This window comes from Lycium barbarum, chromosome 6, assembly GCF_019175385.1.
Source record: "Lycium barbarum isolate Lr01 chromosome 6, ASM1917538v2, whole genome shotgun sequence".
Lineage (NCBI taxonomy): Eukaryota > Viridiplantae > Streptophyta > Magnoliopsida > Solanales > Solanaceae > Lycium > Lycium barbarum.
In genome coordinates, this window is record NC_083342.1 from 23,558,232 (window position 1) to 23,578,364 (window position 20,133).

Genomic DNA, 20,133 nt, shown 5'->3' on the forward strand with positions numbered 1-20,133 from the left:
TTATACCTGCCATAGCAGCCACTGCTTATGGTTACTTAACAGTGTTCTTAGTTACTTCATTTTGCTGCTATCTAGCAGTTGCTTCGGGATTAAATTCACTACGTTCTTTCAAACTGAATATATTCTTTCATAATATGATCCTTGTTTGTTGTTCTTTTCCTGTCATTTGGTTTAAGAGATTTCAAAATACAAGCTTCGATATGATTGTTTTAGTTTGGAATATATAAGATACCCATGAGTTTCCTTTCCTCCTTTTCAGTACTTTTAAATCTGTGTTTGGCTTGTCCCCCTCCCTATCTGATTTTTTTTGTTGGTATGGTATACTTCGAGAGGTCATATATTAGTGTATATCTTTCAAGTATATCAGGTATACTCTGAATATTAGGTGCCATTGCATCTATCTGAAGCCTTATATATGTCTATGTGTGGCCAACACCACACTGCTGGTCCTGCCCACGTTCAAATGCTGCCCCTGTTTTGCTATCGTCTAAGCATGTTTTTTTTTTTTTTTTTTGTAATTTATGTTTGCTCGCTGCCACTGCTATGCAGGTGCTTTTCATCTTAGTAGTTTACATAATTTCTTCTTGCAATGTGCACTGCTGCTACTGGGCAGATGATGCTCCTTAAGTGTTGTAAATGCTCTAATGTTATTAAGTTACTGAAGTTGTATACCTACGTATACATAAGGTATATTTCAAATATACCGAAATATACGCAGTACGTATACGGTCTGGTAATTCGTTCGAGTTCATACTTCACATGTTTAACGCTATCCATTGGTCGTGTACTAATTTTTTTTTTTTTTTTTTTATCTTATGCATGAACACCGCATACGAGTCCGAAGGACTCATCCTTCTTCCGTGTTTGATGTTGGGCTAAAAGCCCAACGAGATCTTCTTTAGTCCCTGTCCGCAGCCAAGAGAATAAAAATGAAGTTTCTGGGCTAAAGCCCAATACACAGGAACAACAGCAGCAACCCAATAATACGAAAACTGCTGGGCCGAAGCCCAACAGAAAAGTGGGTCCAGCAGTCCCAAACGGGCTGACCCATTTGATACTTATTACCCTTTTATTTTATTTTTGTGCATATAAATTTGTATTATGCAAACTAATTCTTTGTTTGTTTTGTTTTCCTAGTTTAGATAAATCTTAAATAATTAGTAGGCTTAGTTTTAGTAATGGGTAGTTAGTTTAAACAAAATCGATAATCAATCCCCTAAGTTTCATTTTCTTCTCTCCACATTAAATTATCTATAGAATCTATAATATTTGCTTCTAGAATAATTGATGGCATAAATTAATATTTTGATTTCCAAAATACCACTATTACATAAGTGTAAACTCAAGCATATTCTCGCAAATAACCCTTCAAATTTGGAATCAATCATATATCATATTAGCTAAAGGTAATTAATAAAGTTAAGGAAAGGAGGAAAATTTATGTCCTTTTTCGTCATAATCGCCTTCTAAGCAAAAGAACAAGTCTAAGCATCTCTACATCACCACATTGATATTGCTTTTAAAATCGCAGAAAAGAATCATTAATATCTCACTATTTGGTTTGTTTCAAATGTCTATTAAAATACTGCACAAATTCGCGTCTTCTTCTATTTATATATTCTATACAAATATTATTTTAAGAAGCATTATTATTTAAAGTCTTTTTTAGCAATTTTATAAGTTTTATTCGAAATGACATTTAAAATCTTCTTTTATGTAAATTATCATATTTTCTCTAAATCTTATCTTAAGCAACAATTTATATTTTTCTTTAAAACTTTAGCAGTATTATAAGCTATTTTCTTTAATTTTAAATATTATATTTGCATCTTTAGCCCTAATTAATTAACCTAAGTTAGGGATCAGGTAAACCATCAAACATACTAAATAAGCATTTTCAACGATTCTGACTAAACAAGATATTCGAGCTAGCACAATATGATCAAATTAATCACTTACACAAGTAAACCAATATGCTAACAGGATCGTAATAGGAATATAGCAAATGCCTGAGAAAGCGATAGGCAGAAATAGAACCAATCATGTACTTAATAAAATTTAAGCCTAATAACATCTAAATCATGCCATGCAGTAACTAAACTAAACAACACATAAAACATGCTAACTTAATACATAATCGACCACAAATAACCAAAGAGACAGAACAAAAATGCAAAAGTGAGAAGAAAGGGGAATTACAGACCTTTTTGGGGTGCAGCGAAGCGGGTACGGGTCTTCGATTCACACTCGAAACACTTCAAATTCGATGCTGCGAGACTCGAATCCGTGATATACTCAGATTCACAGCAACAACAAGGCAAACGAATATAAATTGAGATCTAGTATTTTGACTCGATAAAATAAAATTACGATTTGCTAAAGAAACTGATTTTTATGGAGATTTTGAGGCGATTCAAGAACTTGTTTTTGTAAGGGGATTCTTGCGATTTCAGCCTCTCGTTTTTGCAAGGCAATTTTTGGGGGGTTCTCCAACCTGTCTAATTTCGAGGGATTGCCCGTTTTCCTCCCTTTCTCTACTGGAAATCTCGTATTTAAAGGGGGGAATTAGGGTTTTCTTCGACGAAGAGAGAGAGAGAGGAGCGGGGGAGACAAGACGAGTGGGGAACAGAGGGAAATGGGAGTGGGGTAGGCGGCGGTGGTGGCGGGGAACAGGGAATAGTGGGTGAAACGGAGAAGAGGGGAGAAAGGGAAGGAGAGAGAGAGAGAGAGAGAGACGAAGGGGAGGGGCGGGAGAGAAGGAGGAGCGGCGGAGGGGTGAGGGTAAATGAGGGAAAGGGTTTCCCTTGTTAAAAATGGGAAATGGGCCAGACCCGGTCCTTTTTTGGACTGGGTCAATTTTTGACCGGGTATTAAAAGAATGGGCTAATAAATTAAAACATGGACTGGTCTAGAAATTAGGGTAAAAAATATAGGCTGGTCAAAAATATTTATGAGTCGATTGGACTTTGATTTGGAATCCGATAAATCACAAATACGGACTGAGTGCAAGAAATAGTTTGGCTTTTGAATTTGAATAAAAGACCCATTTTAATTAACGATATACCGAGGGTGACAAAACATTGTTTAATACAAAAAATGTGTGATTATTAGGACTCGGGTAATAAAATCATATGGTGTTATAATAGCCGTGCAATAATATTTTTTGAAAATCCACAGTAAAATAAAATACTATTATTTAATTATGCAAAGATAAATGCGATGTGAGTGCGTAAACCGGTAAAATGTGCTAAAATGATAACATAATAATAATAGTAAATAATAATAATAATAATAGTAACTGTAATAGAATAATAAAACGTGAGTATTAATAAGAGGCTAATAATTATAGTAAAATATAAATATATATTTTTTAATTTTCCCAAAATATTAGAAGCGTAAATAGGTATTTCGGAGGAGAGGCGGGACAAAATTGGGTGTCAACATTAAGTACTCTTGAATATGATGATATTTTGATGAGAATCAGGGAGAAAATAATGTAAATGTTTAAAGACAAAAGTCCTATGCGATCTGCACTTGTGCCTTGAATAGGAGAATAATGCCAAAGGTAGGTGACTTATTTTGACCCCAATGATTATGCTATCCACGTTCCACGTGCTCGTTCCCCAACCCATATCTTCATGCATCCCACTTATAGTGGTATCGTAACAATGATTGTGATTGGTAATGATGAATGTAAATCATGATGAATGTCCTACCCACGATTCGATGTAATTTGTGCTTATGTTCCTCTGACCAATGTTTTAAACTATCTGGTAACTTGACGCAAATGATTCCCTTTTCTTTCCTTTGAGTACCTATGCCTTGATAATGTCCAGAGAGACTTTGTACCCATGTCACGTCTATACTCTAAAACAAAGTATTCGTGCCTATGATCCTTTTCTTCGCGAGACTTATTTTATAACGAGGGTGTCAACTCACAGTGATAAGAGTAAACTATGTTGAACCATGTCCCATTCTGTAAGTATATCTAAGTTCCACTGGTGATACCTTATTTGTGCCCTATGTCTTTGAGTACCCAAGAGTGAAGCCTACAATCGTACCCTATGCAAGTCACACTTATGCCTTATTCTCACTTCAATACTCATAACCTCATGTCCAAACGCCAGGCTATGTAGCTTCAAAGTACTCATGTAAATGCCATGTTTCTCATCTCCCCATGCCCCATGTCATACTACTCACGTATTCGCGCTTTATGCCATATTAATCACATTTCCATGTACGCATGTTCCATTTTACGTCCTTCATCGTTCAATGTACCCGTCTCATGTTTATGATATGAAATGATGTTTCTCCTAGGATTCGTATGAATGATTCATTTTCTCTCCAATCCTCTATGATCCGCTCACGATAATAAGCAAGGTAAGCCAAGGTATTCATATCTATGTTCAGAACGAACAAGGTAAGGTTCGAAGTAAGGTATGTTCCATTTTAAAAAGAGATCTTTTCATGTACCTTGTGGTACTTATTTTAGAAACATTACACTCAGATTCGTCATATTCATGTCATGTTTATACTAGAGCATTTGGACTAGGATCATATTCATGTTCTATGACTCATGTCTATCTCGTTCGCACTGAGTTGCGCTCACATTGAAAGCCTAAGTCGTACTCTCATCTCATATGTCTATCGTGGTGGTATATGAGCATCTATGATCAAGTCTCTAAGTGTTCAGGTCCCATCTCAGCATACATGTCTCCTGTTGTAAAAACTTATGTTTTCAACATTCAAATTTTATGATATGATATCCATGTTTTCACGCATTCAAGTCTTAGGTTAGTTCAACGCTCACGTATCCACATTGGCTAGTATTCATGTATTCATGTTCCATTTCATGCCCCTCACATCCATGTATTCGTGTCCAGTACTCATGTCATTCATGCCCGCGAATTCTTTCTCAAGTCCCGTGTATAGTAGCCATGTATTCATTCACTCCAATATCTATATGGTCATGTCAGATTGGGATTCATGAAAGTTATTATTCACTTATTCATGCCAGTTCAGTATTTATGTTAATCACGTTCATGTTTCAATACCCTATTATGTCATGTCATGTGTGTTATGATGCCCTTTGAGGTTTGTGTTGTGCTCTCGTTAGCTGGTAGGTAGTTGAGAACTAAGGAAGTAGCCTCAGTAAAGGTCTTGTGGAGGAGTCAGAAAATTGAAGAGGCTACATGGAGAGCCGAAAGGGGACATGAAATCCATATATCCTCATTTGTTGGAAGAGCAAGGAGAAAGCGTTCAAGGTAAATACCTTCCGAATTCATGTCATGTTCCATACGAATTCATGTCTCACGTTTCACGTTCATGTACTCTCTACTCATGCCTCAAGTCTCAGTGCTCATGTTTTCACGAAACCATGTCGTGCTAGTTCAGTTTCCATGTTCCATGTCATGTTTCTTCACGCTCATGTATTCAAGTCATGTCCAGTTGCATTTCTAACCATGAACCATCATTCCAGGATGAGTGATCTCAAGGGGGAGATAATATTGCACCTCGTACCTTAGAACTAAGGTTATACCTGTGACGTTAGAGTTTTAGCGGAAAATTTGAAAGTTTGTACGTATTGCGAAAATGGTTGATAGGCCTACTTCGGGCACCCAACCCCTTGATTAGTTGGGAATTTGGGAAAATACCCTTAATAAAAGTTGTAGCCCTTTGAAAGAACTTTCCAACAGTATATTGTGGAGCCCGAACATAATTCTGTGTTAGGGGTTATGCCCATTTTACTGAATATTGTCGACGAGTAGAAAAACTTAAAATTTTGACTAAGTGTAAAATGGACAGGGGAGCTTGTTGAGCTCGCCCCAAAGCGAGGCAGGGGCAAGCCATAGACCGCGCTCAGCGAGGTAGGGGTCCAAAAGTGAAAAAGATTGAGAAAAATCATCGAAGTGTAAAATGGATTGGGGAGCTCGCCCCAAAGCGAGGCAAGGGCTCGGTTTAGACCGCGCTTGGCGAGCCTGGGGGTCCAGAATGCCCCATGCTATAAATTCAACACTTAAATCAAAATTTCATTTATCATACATTCTAACTTTGTTCTAAAGCCCTAAGCAGCCATTTTCCTCCTCTGCTCATCCTCCCACGTCAAGGTAAGGTCGCTGTAATGATTCCTAAGTAATTCTGACATTAATTCATGATTAGTAACATGATTCTTCAACCAAAACATAGGATTTCCAAGGTAAATCCTTCTCAAGCGATTCAAAGCTAGAGTTTTGGTGCTCTTGTTCAGAGAAGTAGTTTAGTTCGTTGGATTGGAGAGATTACAGGTATGTAGGGTTTCTAGCTACGTGTGGAAACATTATTGTTCTTCCCCACGCAATGTTCTTCCATTATTGTACGAAAGCTTATAAAAAATTAGGGTTCTAGACATGTTCATAATAAACCTAAGTACATGTACCATGATATACCATGTTTGTATTAATAATTCATTATTGTGTTCTTGATATTCCATTTTGATTATTGAGAATCTGTCCATAATCCATGAAAACCCATACTTTGCATTCCATGGGTTCTTAAATGCAAAAGATGAACCATTATTCTTATTTTCATGAAAATCCTACATGTCTCCATGTTTTCATACAAGTATATTATGTAATTATATATTCATGGTATATTATACTTACAATTCATGTCCACAATTCTTGTTTAAGAAAACCATGGGCTTAGATGCCACCTATTTTCATGTTCATATTTTTGGGAGTTGCACAGATTACCGAGAAGGCTTAGATAGCCTGAAACTACGCTTGCCACCTTAGAATAAGAATCGCTCCGCCCAGTTAGGACGATTCCTTCATGGTTTATTGATTGGATCCTCTCATGTCAGGTTTATGTCTCATACCCCTGGCTAGGTATGAGATTGCTCTGCTGGTCGGGCCAGGTACCAGACTCCACGTACCCATGTGGTGATTCATGTTGTCGATTATATTAATGCTCTCCCAACTAAAAATGCTTATATCACGATATATATATATATATACACTAATGTCAATGATACTCATGTTGATGTTCAACTTATAGGTACAGTTTCTGTTTCAGTTCTATTATTTCCATGTGCCATGCTTATTTCATTCAGTTGCTTTACATACTAGTACAATTTGAATGTACCGACGTCTCTTTTTATTTGCCTGGGGGCCTGAATTTCACGATGTAGATTTAAAGGATAACAAATCATCTTTTTGGTGAGCCCCATCTCATTCGGGATTTAGTTAGTATTTATATTTCATGTTAGTTGCCGGTGAACAGTTTAGCAGTCAGACTCATGTCAGAGGTTTCATAGACCAGTCAGTTATGTCATGTCAGATGTCCAGAGTCGTATAGCCAGCATTGGCTCAGCATTTTTATATTTTCAGATTATTTTCGTATCCTGTTTAAATAGTATTCATTAGTATTATTCAGACTATCCATATTTTCAAGTTATATTCCGCAGTCAATTCATGCCCCATGTTGATTCAGCAAGCCATGCGGTTCGCTCGGTTACATGTAGTCAGGCACCGAGTACCGTGTTGCGTGCAGGCCATGGTTCGGGGCATGACAGAAGCATTTAAACTATTCTCTTGTATTCCATTTAGTGATGCTTTGCTTCTACCAGTTACCACTGCAACAGTTTAAAGAGCTTTTTCGTAATAAGTTTATCAAGAATGACTTGTGGAATCGAACGAACGATGAATTCTTAGATGGTTGTATAATATCTTACGTAGAAAAAAGTATTTAACAATGTTTCTAGTGAGTGTATTATAAAAAAATTCAAGTGATGAAGCGTCGTCAAGTGCAATTGTAATTATATATTTTAATTAAGCTTCCATTAATATAAATTGTTTTGTTGACTTCTTTATGTTTTGTACAAGTATCTTCTTAACTTCGTTCTACTTGTTCATATTCTAGCTTGAAATAACTAACCATTTTCTTACACTGTCATACTTCATCTTCCTTAGTTATCCACTAATGTTTTGCTAGTTTATTTTTTGAGATTCCTTTTTATTTTTGGATAGTTAGTTGATTTCATGTGAGCACAAACAAGGATGATCTTTGGGATTGCAGCCAATAAATATGAGAATAGATTTAGGTAGAAGTTGTGATTTCTCTGCCGGATCAACTTCACTCAATGAGTCTCTCACTTTCTCCCCATATTATTCTTCAGATTTGGACACTAAGGTCAGTCTTGCACTTTAAAATTAATATTGTATATTTTTAATGCGCTGTTTTTCCTCGTTTCTCATCCACACCTTTGACAAAAATCCTGACTCTGTCACTGGGCGAACCCTTTGGGACTTTGTGTCACTAACATCAAATAAACATACGGGAAGTCTTAAATAGGGGAAAGAGGCCCTAAAAATTACGACCTAATGAGTAGTTATAATTGAATATTGTCATTAATTAAATGAATCATAGTACATGAACTGTAACGACCCGCTCGGTTGTTATAGAGACTTTGACCCTTTTACCCTCACTAGTATCTTCCCGAGGTTAGGAACGAGCTAACAACGACTCAGATAGTATAAATTAAAGGTTTAAAACTTGATTCGGTTAACTATGTGTTTTGTTTGAACTTGTTGTGTGTTCATTTGGGGGTTAGCTTAATAATTCTAACCTCCGTTAGGAATCCTGAGGCCACGGGTGAGTCCATAGCATATTTTACATTGGTTTACATAATTAGCTTGTGTTATTAGGACCTCGGATTGATTGTGAGAAGTCGGGTGAAAGGTTAGTAAAGTTGTCGTGCTCACTGCCTAAGGGGCGTCGCTACAGCGGAAGGATTGCCGCTGCAACGAAGCCGCTGTAGTGAGAAGGTGTCTCGCTGCAGCAAAAGGTCAAACTTCCAAGGGTCCGCTGCAACAGAAGTGGTTCTCGCTACAACGGTCCTTATTAAATAAGAAACCCTGTTTATATACCTTATTTGGACCCCACTCCCCACATAACTCCAAAGAACAGTCCCCAACCCTTGAGCCGAATTTTCTAAGGCTAGGTCACTACTTCTTCATCAAGGTAACTTTCCACCATTAGTTTTATTCATTCTTCAATCCCGATAATTTCTAGCATTATTAAAAGCTTGTTAATGGAGAATTGAAAGGTTAGAACACCTAAGTTTATAAAACCCTAGAATAATGAAGGGATTATTGATATTATTGATAATTGTTCGTCTAGGAGTTTATATAATCATTTCCTAGGATGATAATTTGATATTAAATGGTGAAGTTGTTGAATTGAAACATAGGATTTTCATAAAAATGGAATCTTTGGCCTAAAACCTATATAAGGAGGGTTAAATCGATTAGAAAACCCATTGACTAGTTCAATATGATGACCGAGACTAGAATTAGGATGATTATGGTCCTAAGGATTAATTAACCAACTGAAAAAGGTGGAAGTAATTGTGTTTTTTCCCCAAATTGTTGTTCTTGTTTATATTGAAGGTTTATCGCTTACTTAGTATCATATTGCTAGATTTTGACCGTTCTGAGGCGCTTTGAAAATAGAAGGCTCGTGTGGAGAAGTTCATGGCTCCTGTTCTGCATTCAAGGTAGGTTACAACTTACTTTAGTTAGACTTTAATTAACATATATGTTGTGTAAAATTGACGGGAGAAAGCATGATTAGGTCTTCGGACACGGTGTTTGGTTTGATATTAGCTAGGTTGGTATGACTTCTGATTATGTGGGCTTGTCGCCGTTACTTACGCATTGTGAAGGTGTAGTTGTATTCATACTGTGGCGATTCGGGATGGAATTCTATTAGCTTGGTTGTTGTTGATGGTGGCTTGCTGCCCTGTTAATGTGATTAGACTTACTACCTGAATGGTTGTGTTATGATATGTATTATACCCAATTCTCTTTTATTGACACATACCATTGGAGAAAGAAAGGATAATGAGTTTAGACTTGAATTGTGATATAAACTTATCATAATACGCAGATGAAAACTTGATGTATGAATTACGATTCATGGTGATATTATACTTGGCATGCATTCTCATTCCATATGTACATGATATTGAATTATGACTTGGTGTTGATGATTATATGAGAAAATAGAGCACCTTGGTGATACAAGACTTAGTTGTGAGGTGTACTCGTTATATTTGGAAGTAAAGAGGGACATAGACTCTTTATGTTGACTGAGATGGTTTGAATGATTCATCCCATGGTTGAGCTAACTTATCTAAAGTTCTGGAAGGGCTTATAGCATTGTGACTTGCACTTTTATTTGTACTTGATTTCATTGATTGATCATGCTTATAGTTGAGTCGATTTATCTAAGTCTTGATATGACTTATGGCATTATGACTTCTTGTACCTTCATCGTTAATTCAGTGCATTGATTTACCATATTTACACCCATTTCTGCATTCATACATTATGGAAATAATTTGGAATTATTGAAAAGAAGGTGTTCATATATACCCTTCACTGATTGATTGAGATAGCTGTGTAAGTAGGCTATAGTTGAGCAGAGTTATTGGTGAGTCTTGTTATGACTTGTGTTACTATGACTGTACTTCATTGTTCTGGCTTTGATATGTGTTCTTGAGTTATTCATTGTGCTTCAATTATGAGGCATTGTTGATAAGATTTTGAGATGAAACATATACATCTATTAAGGCACATTTGACAGGGGGTGACGATGTGGCCTAGTTGTGAGCTCGTGGTCAGAGGTTCGTTCCGGAACGAGTGGTACATGGACACCATGGGTCCCCTGCAGGTCATAACTATTTGGAAAAAATACTATCATTTAGCATGTGTGTACAGGTTTGGAGTATTTGGCCAGTGCATTCCATTGCACATCATTACATTTTATTCTGCATCATCACTTGGCTTTTTATTTATGATTTTGGTATGGTTTGTGGAAATGACTGTTATGGTATAGTTATGATCATTAACTGAGTGAAATCGTGGATTAGTGACTCTACCTATGGTCGAAACTTGGATTTGTGAATATCGGGTGAGATTATTAAGACTGGACAGACTTGTGGTTTAGAAGCTTCATCTTAGGCTGTGATTTATTTATGGGATATTCTGCGACTTGGATTTGAGTATTATGTGCCTATCTGTTTATCTTGTTGATTTTATGCTTATATACGTGAACTAATCTTAGTCAGCTTATGATGCTTACCGGTATATAGTGTTTGTATTGATACTACCCTGCTGCACCATTTTTGAGTGCAAATTGTGTTCCAAAGATTTCACCCAGACCACATCTCTAACTTGAAGCTAGTTTGCTTGATCAGATCAGAGGGTATGCTTCTATCCATGCCATGCCGCCTGAAGATCCTTCTTTCCAGATGTCTACTGTCATTCCAGACATTATTCATTATCATATTTGACAGATATTTCATTCTTTAGATATTGTTGGTTAGAGTCCTTGTACGATGACTTTCAGATTTTGGGAATTTAATAGTTAGACTTCCGCACTTATATTATTTATCATTTATGACTTGGTTAGGCTATTTATTTATTCACTTATTTATTGATTGTTGGAGTATAAATGATTAAAGAAGTTGAAATTTGCTAGTGATTAATGAGTTAACGGGTAAGGGTTCACCTACTAGTGATAATAAGGTAGGTGCCCGCACGATCGGTAATTAAGGTCGTGGCATAAACACAAATAGAATAGCATTCGTACTAAATCGATTCAATCGATGCAAATTGACAGACATGAGATGCCGTGCCACGTCTCAACCTATTTTAGAGCATGACTTGAGTTCTTATGCATGTGGAATGCTTCCAAGTTCCATATTTCCGCTAAGTTTTTCATTGAACTAACAAGTTTTTTTCTAATTTTTATTTTTGCTTTTCCTTTTCTTTTGTTTATGATACATATCTAGGCAATGGAGTTTTATGTTTTTTCCCTAGATATGGGTTTGGGGGTAATGGTATCGATGTGATGTGTGATGAAGTGATGGTGCTGAAGTGGAGATTAAATAGATGAGAAGTGAAAAGAGGTATAAAAAGGTGAAATGGAGGTGCTGAGGTGATTGTAAGCGAGGGGTAGAAATTAGAGGAATTAAATAGAAGAAAGGAGAAACATTTCACTGGAAAAAGTCGTTGATATTCATGTTCTTTGCCAGAAAAGTGAAGTGAGAAATTGAATTGATTGGAGGGGACGGACGAGTCGGTGCGACGAAGAGTTGAATCTCAATTAAAAGTGAAGTAAAAGAAGTAAAAAAACGGGGCTACTGACTGAGATATTATATAAATATTTTTCTTACATTTTTTTTACTGTTTCGCTCTATATGATTGTTGACACCCAATTTTGTCCCGCCTCTCCTTCGAAATACCTATTTACGCTTCTAATATTTTTGGAAAATTAAAAATATATATTTGTATTTTTTACTATAATTATTAGCCTCTTATCAATACCGGCGTTTCATTATTCTATTACAGTTACTAGCTATCATCATAATCATTTATCACTTATTATTATTATTATTATTATTATTATTATTATTATTATTATTATTATTATTATTATTATTATTATTATTATTATTATTCACAATTTTTATCATTTCGTCATTTCGTCATTTTACCAGCTTACGCACACGCATCGCATTTATCTTTGCATAATTAAATAATAGTGTTTATTTACTGTGGATTTTTGAAATATTATTGCACGGCTATTACAACGCCATTTTTTATCTGAGCACTAATAATTGCATATTTTATATTAACACAAGTTATTTAAATAGGTCTTTTATTTAAACGTAGTAGCCCAATCAACCCATACTATTTTCGGACCAATTCATAAATCAGTCCACATTTTAATTTACCTAGCCACATTTTAAATACCCCAGCCCATATATTTTCAGCCAACCCAGTCCATTAAATCATTCCCCGACCCAGAGGCCCATACCCGTTTTATTCACCCGACCCGACCCAATCCATTTATTTTTGACCTAATCCTCTTTTCCTTTCATTTTCTTCACCTGCGCCGCATACACCCTCCCTGCTCCCTTCTCTCTCCTTCACTCCCTCTCTTCTCCTTCATCACCGCTGTCACCCCACTCCGCCCTGTCCCCCCCACGCTTCTGCCACCCCACGCCTTCCTGTTCCCCACTTCGACCGTGTCCCCACGCTCCTCTCTCTCTTCCTTTCGAACGAAAAACCCTAGCTCAAACCCAAGATTTAGGTTATAAATAATGTTTTCCAAGTCGGTTCTAAGAAAAGAAAGAAGAGGTTTTTTTTGGTTCATGGAATTACCTGAAGAAATAGAGGATTCTGGATTTTAGAAACCCCCAAGAATCAGTTTTTTTAGTCAAGAAATTCCCCAAGAATTAAGCTCTCAGCCGCACAATAACCCTTTGAAAATTTGAGTCTTTTAGCCTAAAATTCCATAGAAACTGAAGGCATTCGTTTTGTTGCTAAAAATACTCTAAGCCAAAATTTCGATTTTTATCAATCTTTCTTATTTCTGGGAATTGAGTTTTGAAGTTTTCGAGGTGATATCGAACCCTTCGTCCCATTTCGCTGCACCCGAAGAAGGTCCATAATTTTCTCGTCCCCTTTTAAATTTTTAGTCTCTGTAGTAGTAAGATGCTAATTGCGTGTTTAAATCAGATCTGATTATGTGGACAATATGTTTATTATCTTAGTTTAGTTAGACATGTGATATGTGATTAGGTTAACACTGTTGGCTTTAGGTCGAATGCCTATGCTTGGATTGATTGCTAGTTTAGTTAGCTTACATATATGATTGAAGCGTATAGACACTGTTGTATGATAATGCTATTGAACCATGATATTAAATTATGTGTAGGTTTGTTCGAGTCTGCCTAGACCTAAGGCTATGCCCATTTGGGCTAAATGACATATGAATTGGCTCATTAAATGACCAAGACCCCTTTTTTTAAGCTTCCCTTAATGACCCTGCCTAAGTTATAGGATCTACGTAATCGAGTTTGTTGTTAAACTGGTGTTGTGGATCTCTGAGATATGTTTGTTTAAACCCATTATGGCTCGCAAAGTATGTGGTTGACTCTAGGACAGTAACTCTATGCCGCTAAACTGAAAACTACATCTTTTGAGGTTGAAATATCATGTGACTTGGATGATTAAAGTAATTGAGACCTTTGTATGCTCCCTCAAACGAACCTGTTTAAACTATGTAGCTTGTGTTATCAATTTGTTGACTGTTTTAGTATCTGTAAATTCATAATATTTCCTTTTTTTGGGGTCATAAGCTGTAAATTCAACCCTTGGTTATTTTAAAACTGTGTTGGCATTCTGTTGAAGTTTGTGATCAGTAGTTGAAATTCTTTGTTGAGAATCATGCATTCCTGAGTCAAGTTACCTCATAACAACCACATGACCTCTTGTTTCTCTTAACATTGATCCTCCTGAATGCTTTCCTTCCCTCAGTCTCTATCTCAGTAGTATACATGTTGTGTGCTTGCCTGGGTGAATCAATATGGCCCCAAAACACCTGAAACCATATTGACCACTATGAGTGCCTTGATGATCTCTAATTGAAACCAGTAGAAATGTCATCTTAGTATTTTAAAGGGAGTTTTTCATAAATTAAGCTGGCTGCTGCTGCCATAGTTTCCTGAGAAACAGATAAGGTATACAAATGCCAATGCACCTTTGAGTGGAGGCTACTACTGTTTGTTGCTGTTTTTCTCTGAAAATCTGCTGCTGTCTCTCTTCTTCTTGATTGATAGTTATCATTATGAAAGGCCATTGCTGCCTACTTAGGGCAGGTAGATGCTGTATTTTTGAGTCAAAATGCTACTGTATGTTTTAATATCCTTATTATCATATGGGACTAACCCTGTATTAATATAATCAGTAACGTAAAAAATGATCTTTTGTCTTGAAGTGTTTGAGTACAGTTTGTATGCCACCGCTGTTAGCCATGCCTAGGATTCATGAAATCCCTCGGAACTTGGGCAACAACGGAAGACGAGGGCGAAAGCTTTCAATATTAACCTTCTATACATCCTTATGAATGTGTATACATGAAAATATACTTAGATATACATAGTATACATATAATCTGTGGGGTTGTTTTTTAAATTTGTATTTTTTACCTGTTCAGCCTTATTGATTATATACTAATTTTGTTCTTTCATTTTTTTGCATGAATCTTGTATACGAGTCCTTTGGATTCATCTCCTTCCGCATTCGATGTTGGGCCAAGACCCAACGAAACATCATCTCCCCTTTTATATCCAGTTCTGTCCGCAGCAGAGAGAACAGAAAGCAAAGAGTTCTGGGCCAAGGCCCAGTAGACAAGGATAACCGCAGTCCGATCCGCAGCAATATAAATGGGCCGAAGCCCAATAGTCATCAGATTCGCAGCAGTCCTTTAGAAAAGTGGGCTGAGCCCATTCTGATATCATTTGCTCCCTTATTTCATTTTCTATGCATTTGATTTGCATTTGTGCAACTAACATTTTACTTGTTTGTTTCCCTAACTAAATGAACCTTAGTAGATTAGTATAGAATTCAGTTTTAGTGAAGGGGTAGTTAACTTAAGGAACACTAATAATTAGTTCCATAAGTTTCATCTTCTCCTTTTATATTAAAGTTACTCATAGTTCTATAATATTCACTCTTAGAATGATGGATTTTTTAAGTTCATATTTTGAGGTAAAAGGATCATATTTTATTATCTTAGGAATTTTAAAATGCCACTAGCACGCAGATAGGGATTAAATATTTTGTAGACATTTTTTTCAAGGTTTATCCGAATTATGCATATTTTAGCCAAATGTAGTTAATAAAATATAATCTTGTTTATACTTCTAAAATGACAAGTCAATCAATATATCGCCGTTTAGTTTTATTTCAATAATTAGCAAAACACTGCGTAAACCCGTATCTTCTTCTGCCTACATGCAGATTATCATATTTTGCAAGCCTTATTTTTAATAGCATTAATGTACTTCATTTGAAGCATTAGCAACACTTATAAGCTTTATTTTAAATAACATCTTAAAGCTTTTTTTTTCACAAGCTCTATTTTATATAGCACTGTCACATATTTTCATTTTTTTAGTCTTAACAACATTTGTAAATCTTATTTTAAATAGCATTTAAAATCTTCTTTTATGCAAATTGTTATATTTTCTGTATTTTAAACAACATTCTTATATTTTCCTTCAAAAATCTTAGCAATATTTCTTGGCCATTTTCTTGAAATTTAAAGCGTCTTATTCAGCATTAATTAATCAACCTAAGTTTGGCCGGATAACCGTAAGTTAACGGATTCTAAAGGATGCCTAACCCCTTCCCTTTAGGATAATATAGAGCCCTTACCTAGAATCACACTGGTTAAGCAGACTATTAATTGAGGTTTAGTTTTAACTTTGCCTTAGTTGACCTCTAGGTGTCCTAATTCACCGTTAAATTAATTAGGTGGTGACTCCTTAAAACAAAATAAATAGGAATCACCAATATGTTGTACTCCTAAATCAACCCGGTTAAAATGGGGTATAACAATGATACCTTAACGTATAAGGGGTTAATAATGCTACTTTTAAACAGTTTAGGAGTGATAAAATTTTGCAAAAAGTAAGGGGTCGTTTGGAAGCTGTTTAGAATTATGCAAGTATTAATAATATATATAAATTAGTTATGAGGGAATTTATGTATTATATTGTGTGGAGATTAGTTATACAAAGATTAGTCATTCATTTATTAGTTTTTTCACCTTCTATCCTGCATATGATAATACATAGATCTCCTCATAAGTTATACATGTATTAGTTATGCGGGTTTCTAATTGCAAACGAAACACCGTATTAATTTAATACTTGAATTAACTTGCCTCCTAACCAGCTACAAAACGTGGTACTATTTATGCAGGACTTAATATATGCAAATATTAGTCATTTCTTGTACCACAATTATCGTATTTATCTGTGCTAGCTACTGCTTCTTTTTCTCAGACTTCTTTATCATGGCTTTTGTCGCTTTCGTTAGTTTCATTTCCGTTTTGCTTTGTACTGTTTGTGCTTGTCTAACTTTTTCTCATCATGTTTTCTCTTGAGCCGAGGGTCTTTCGGAACAGCCCCTCTATCTTCTGAGATGGGAGTAAGGTCTGCGTACACTTTACCCTTCCCAGATCCCACACCGTGGGATTTCACTGGGCATGTTGTTGTTGTTATGTTGTTAAAACATGCATAACTCACCTCCAAACCTACCAAACAATCCTTAAGTGTGTAGTTGGAACTTAGAAATCCGAAAACAGTCTGACGATATTTATGCCCATTCCCAAGTAATTACTTACTTCCTCCAGTTCAAAATAATCGAGGTTTTAGCCTCAAAAAGTTGGTCCAAAATAATTGAAATTTCACAAAATCAAGAAGGTATTTTGTCACGACCCAACTAGTGGGCCATGACGGGTACCCGGAGTTGGCTACCGAGCACCACTCATCATGCTATCTATCATACTCGACCTGGACATATGTCATTTTCAACATAGAACTTGTCATAAACCAATTTCCGAATCTCCCAAAACATGTATATATGCATCAGCCCACGAGGCTACAAAATGATGTACAATTACACTGAAGAAGTCTCATAACATCTTCAACCCACACATAAGTATCTACGAGCCTCTAACTGAAGTACTGAAGTCTTAAGGATGGGAAATGACCCCGCCATGCCCCAAATATGTGTACAAAACAATATACCAATAAATAACACCTCTGGAGTAGTGGAGTGCTCCTGTGTAGCTGCTGATAGGCTCCTATGAATCTGTACCGTCTCCCTGTCTACCTGTGGACATGAACACAACGTCAATGAAAGAAAGGACGTCAGTACGAACAATGTACTGGGTATGTAAGGCATGTATGATAACATAATAAGGAAATATAGAAAGCATAAGAAGAAAGGAAAACTATAACTGCTTGCCTCTTGAGGAGGAATCATGCATGCTCACTTTTACCTTTAAAACATATCACACATACATACATAAACTGTCTGAATCAATAACATCATTAGCCCGCGTCCGGGGTAATCATTTCGCGCCGCCCACTAGTGGTGTCTGCCCATGCCATATAGACACGGTGTAATAAGCCGCCCGCCTTAGCGGTGCTGCTCGGCCATCTAGGCACGGTGTGTCACACCCCATTTTAACCGGGTCTGATTTAGGGAGTATGACGTATTGGTGATTCCTGTTTATTTTATTTAACGAGTCGCCACCTAATTAATTTAACGGTGAATTAGGACACCTAAATGTTAACTAAGGTAAAGTTAAAACTAAACCTCAATTAATAATCTGCTTAACCAGTATGATTCTAGGTAAGGGCTCTATATTATCCTAAAAGGAAGGGGTTAGGCATCCTTTAGAATCCGTTAACTCACGGTTATCCGACCAAACTTAGGTTAATTAATTGAAATTAAAGATGTAGCATTTAAATTTCAAGAAGTGGGCTTGTAATGCTGCTAATGTTTCAAAGAAAAATATGAACTGCTTAAAATAAGACTTATACATATTGCTAAGGCTTTAAATAAGAAGATTATTAAAATAAGACTAATACTTTGTATAAAAGAAAAACTTTAAAATACTATTTGAATAAAATTTATAATAGTTGCTAATAGATTTAAAGGAAGTAGCATAATAAAAATAAAGTTTACAAAGTATGATAACTTACATATAAATAGAAGAAGATGCGAATTTATGCAATGTTTCAATAAATATTTAACAAAACTAAGCAATGAGATATTAATTGACTTTGAGCTTTAGAAGTGTGAATAAAAATATGAAATAGCTAATAGATTTCCTTTATCCATTTTTATATTATCTTTATCAACTATGCTTAATGAAGAATATGCGTGATTGACTCAAAAACTTGAAGAGTTATAAAAATGTGTTTGAATTTATGTTTGCATATTAATGATGTTTTGAAATTTCTCGAATAGTAAGAATAAAATACGCTTCTCTTAACTCGAAATATAAAATCATGCCATTTTTGCAAATCAAAGAAATGAAATCAGAAAAGAGGAGAATAATCTTATCTTATGTGATTAAATGTTAGTCTTCCTTAAACTAACTACCCATTACTAGAACTAAACCTACTGATTAATTATGATTTATCGAAACTAACAAAAACAAAACAAACAAAGAGTTAGTTACATAATACAAATTAAATGCACAAAATAAATAGAGGAGTAGATAATTTAAATGGGCTCAGCCCATTTTAAAGAGAGCTACTGCAATCAGACTGTTGTTGCTGTTGCTATTGGGCTTAGCCCAGAAATTCCCTTTTTATTTTTTTGCTATGGATTGATTGACGCGGGAGAGAGATTACGTTGGACTTTTAGTCCAACACCGAATATGGAAGAAGAACGAGTCCCTCGGATTCGTATGCGGTGTTCATGCATAAAACGGAAGAAAGGATTAGTATATAACAAAAAGACTAAGGCTTAAAGAAAGGGACTAAGTACACATCTTGAATTTAGCACAAGACACAGCAAAGGGACACTTAGAGAAAATGTTCAAACCCAAAACAAGATAATAATAAAGAAAACATTGCAGCCCACATGATCTATTTCATATCAACAAGTGAACTTAGGCCCAATAGAGCCATATTCCAAACATTTTAGACAGGGGCCTAATAAAAAAGAATGGAATTACCAAAAGACAAACACTTAACAGTAGAACTAAGTGTCTAGGCCGATACATCCAATACACGTTTGATATACCATTATACCTATATTAGGACAGATGTGCAGAGTTGAATATACTATGTATATGAGTATATACCTTATATATACTACAGCAACTCGGTCATATAAGAGGAGAAATTAATTGACTAAACAACAATTCATACTAGCTACCATATAAAACAAACCATCTAACTAAATACATAACAAAAACACCATGATTGCATAGAGACCTGAGACCAAAATAAATAAGGAGATGGACCAGATCTGCTCCACTTTATTAAACTTAAGGAATGATATATACTCAGGTATACATTGGACAACAATAGACTTATTCGAAACATGAAGGATAATTTGGGTTAAAAACACATTAAACCATGATAAGCATTCGACTTCTATACTTAATCAGACCAGTCATAACATTATATCTACCATAATAATAGACCAATAGAACCAATATTCAAACAGATGATAATCAAACTAGACTAAAACATATTTGCAGCCAGAT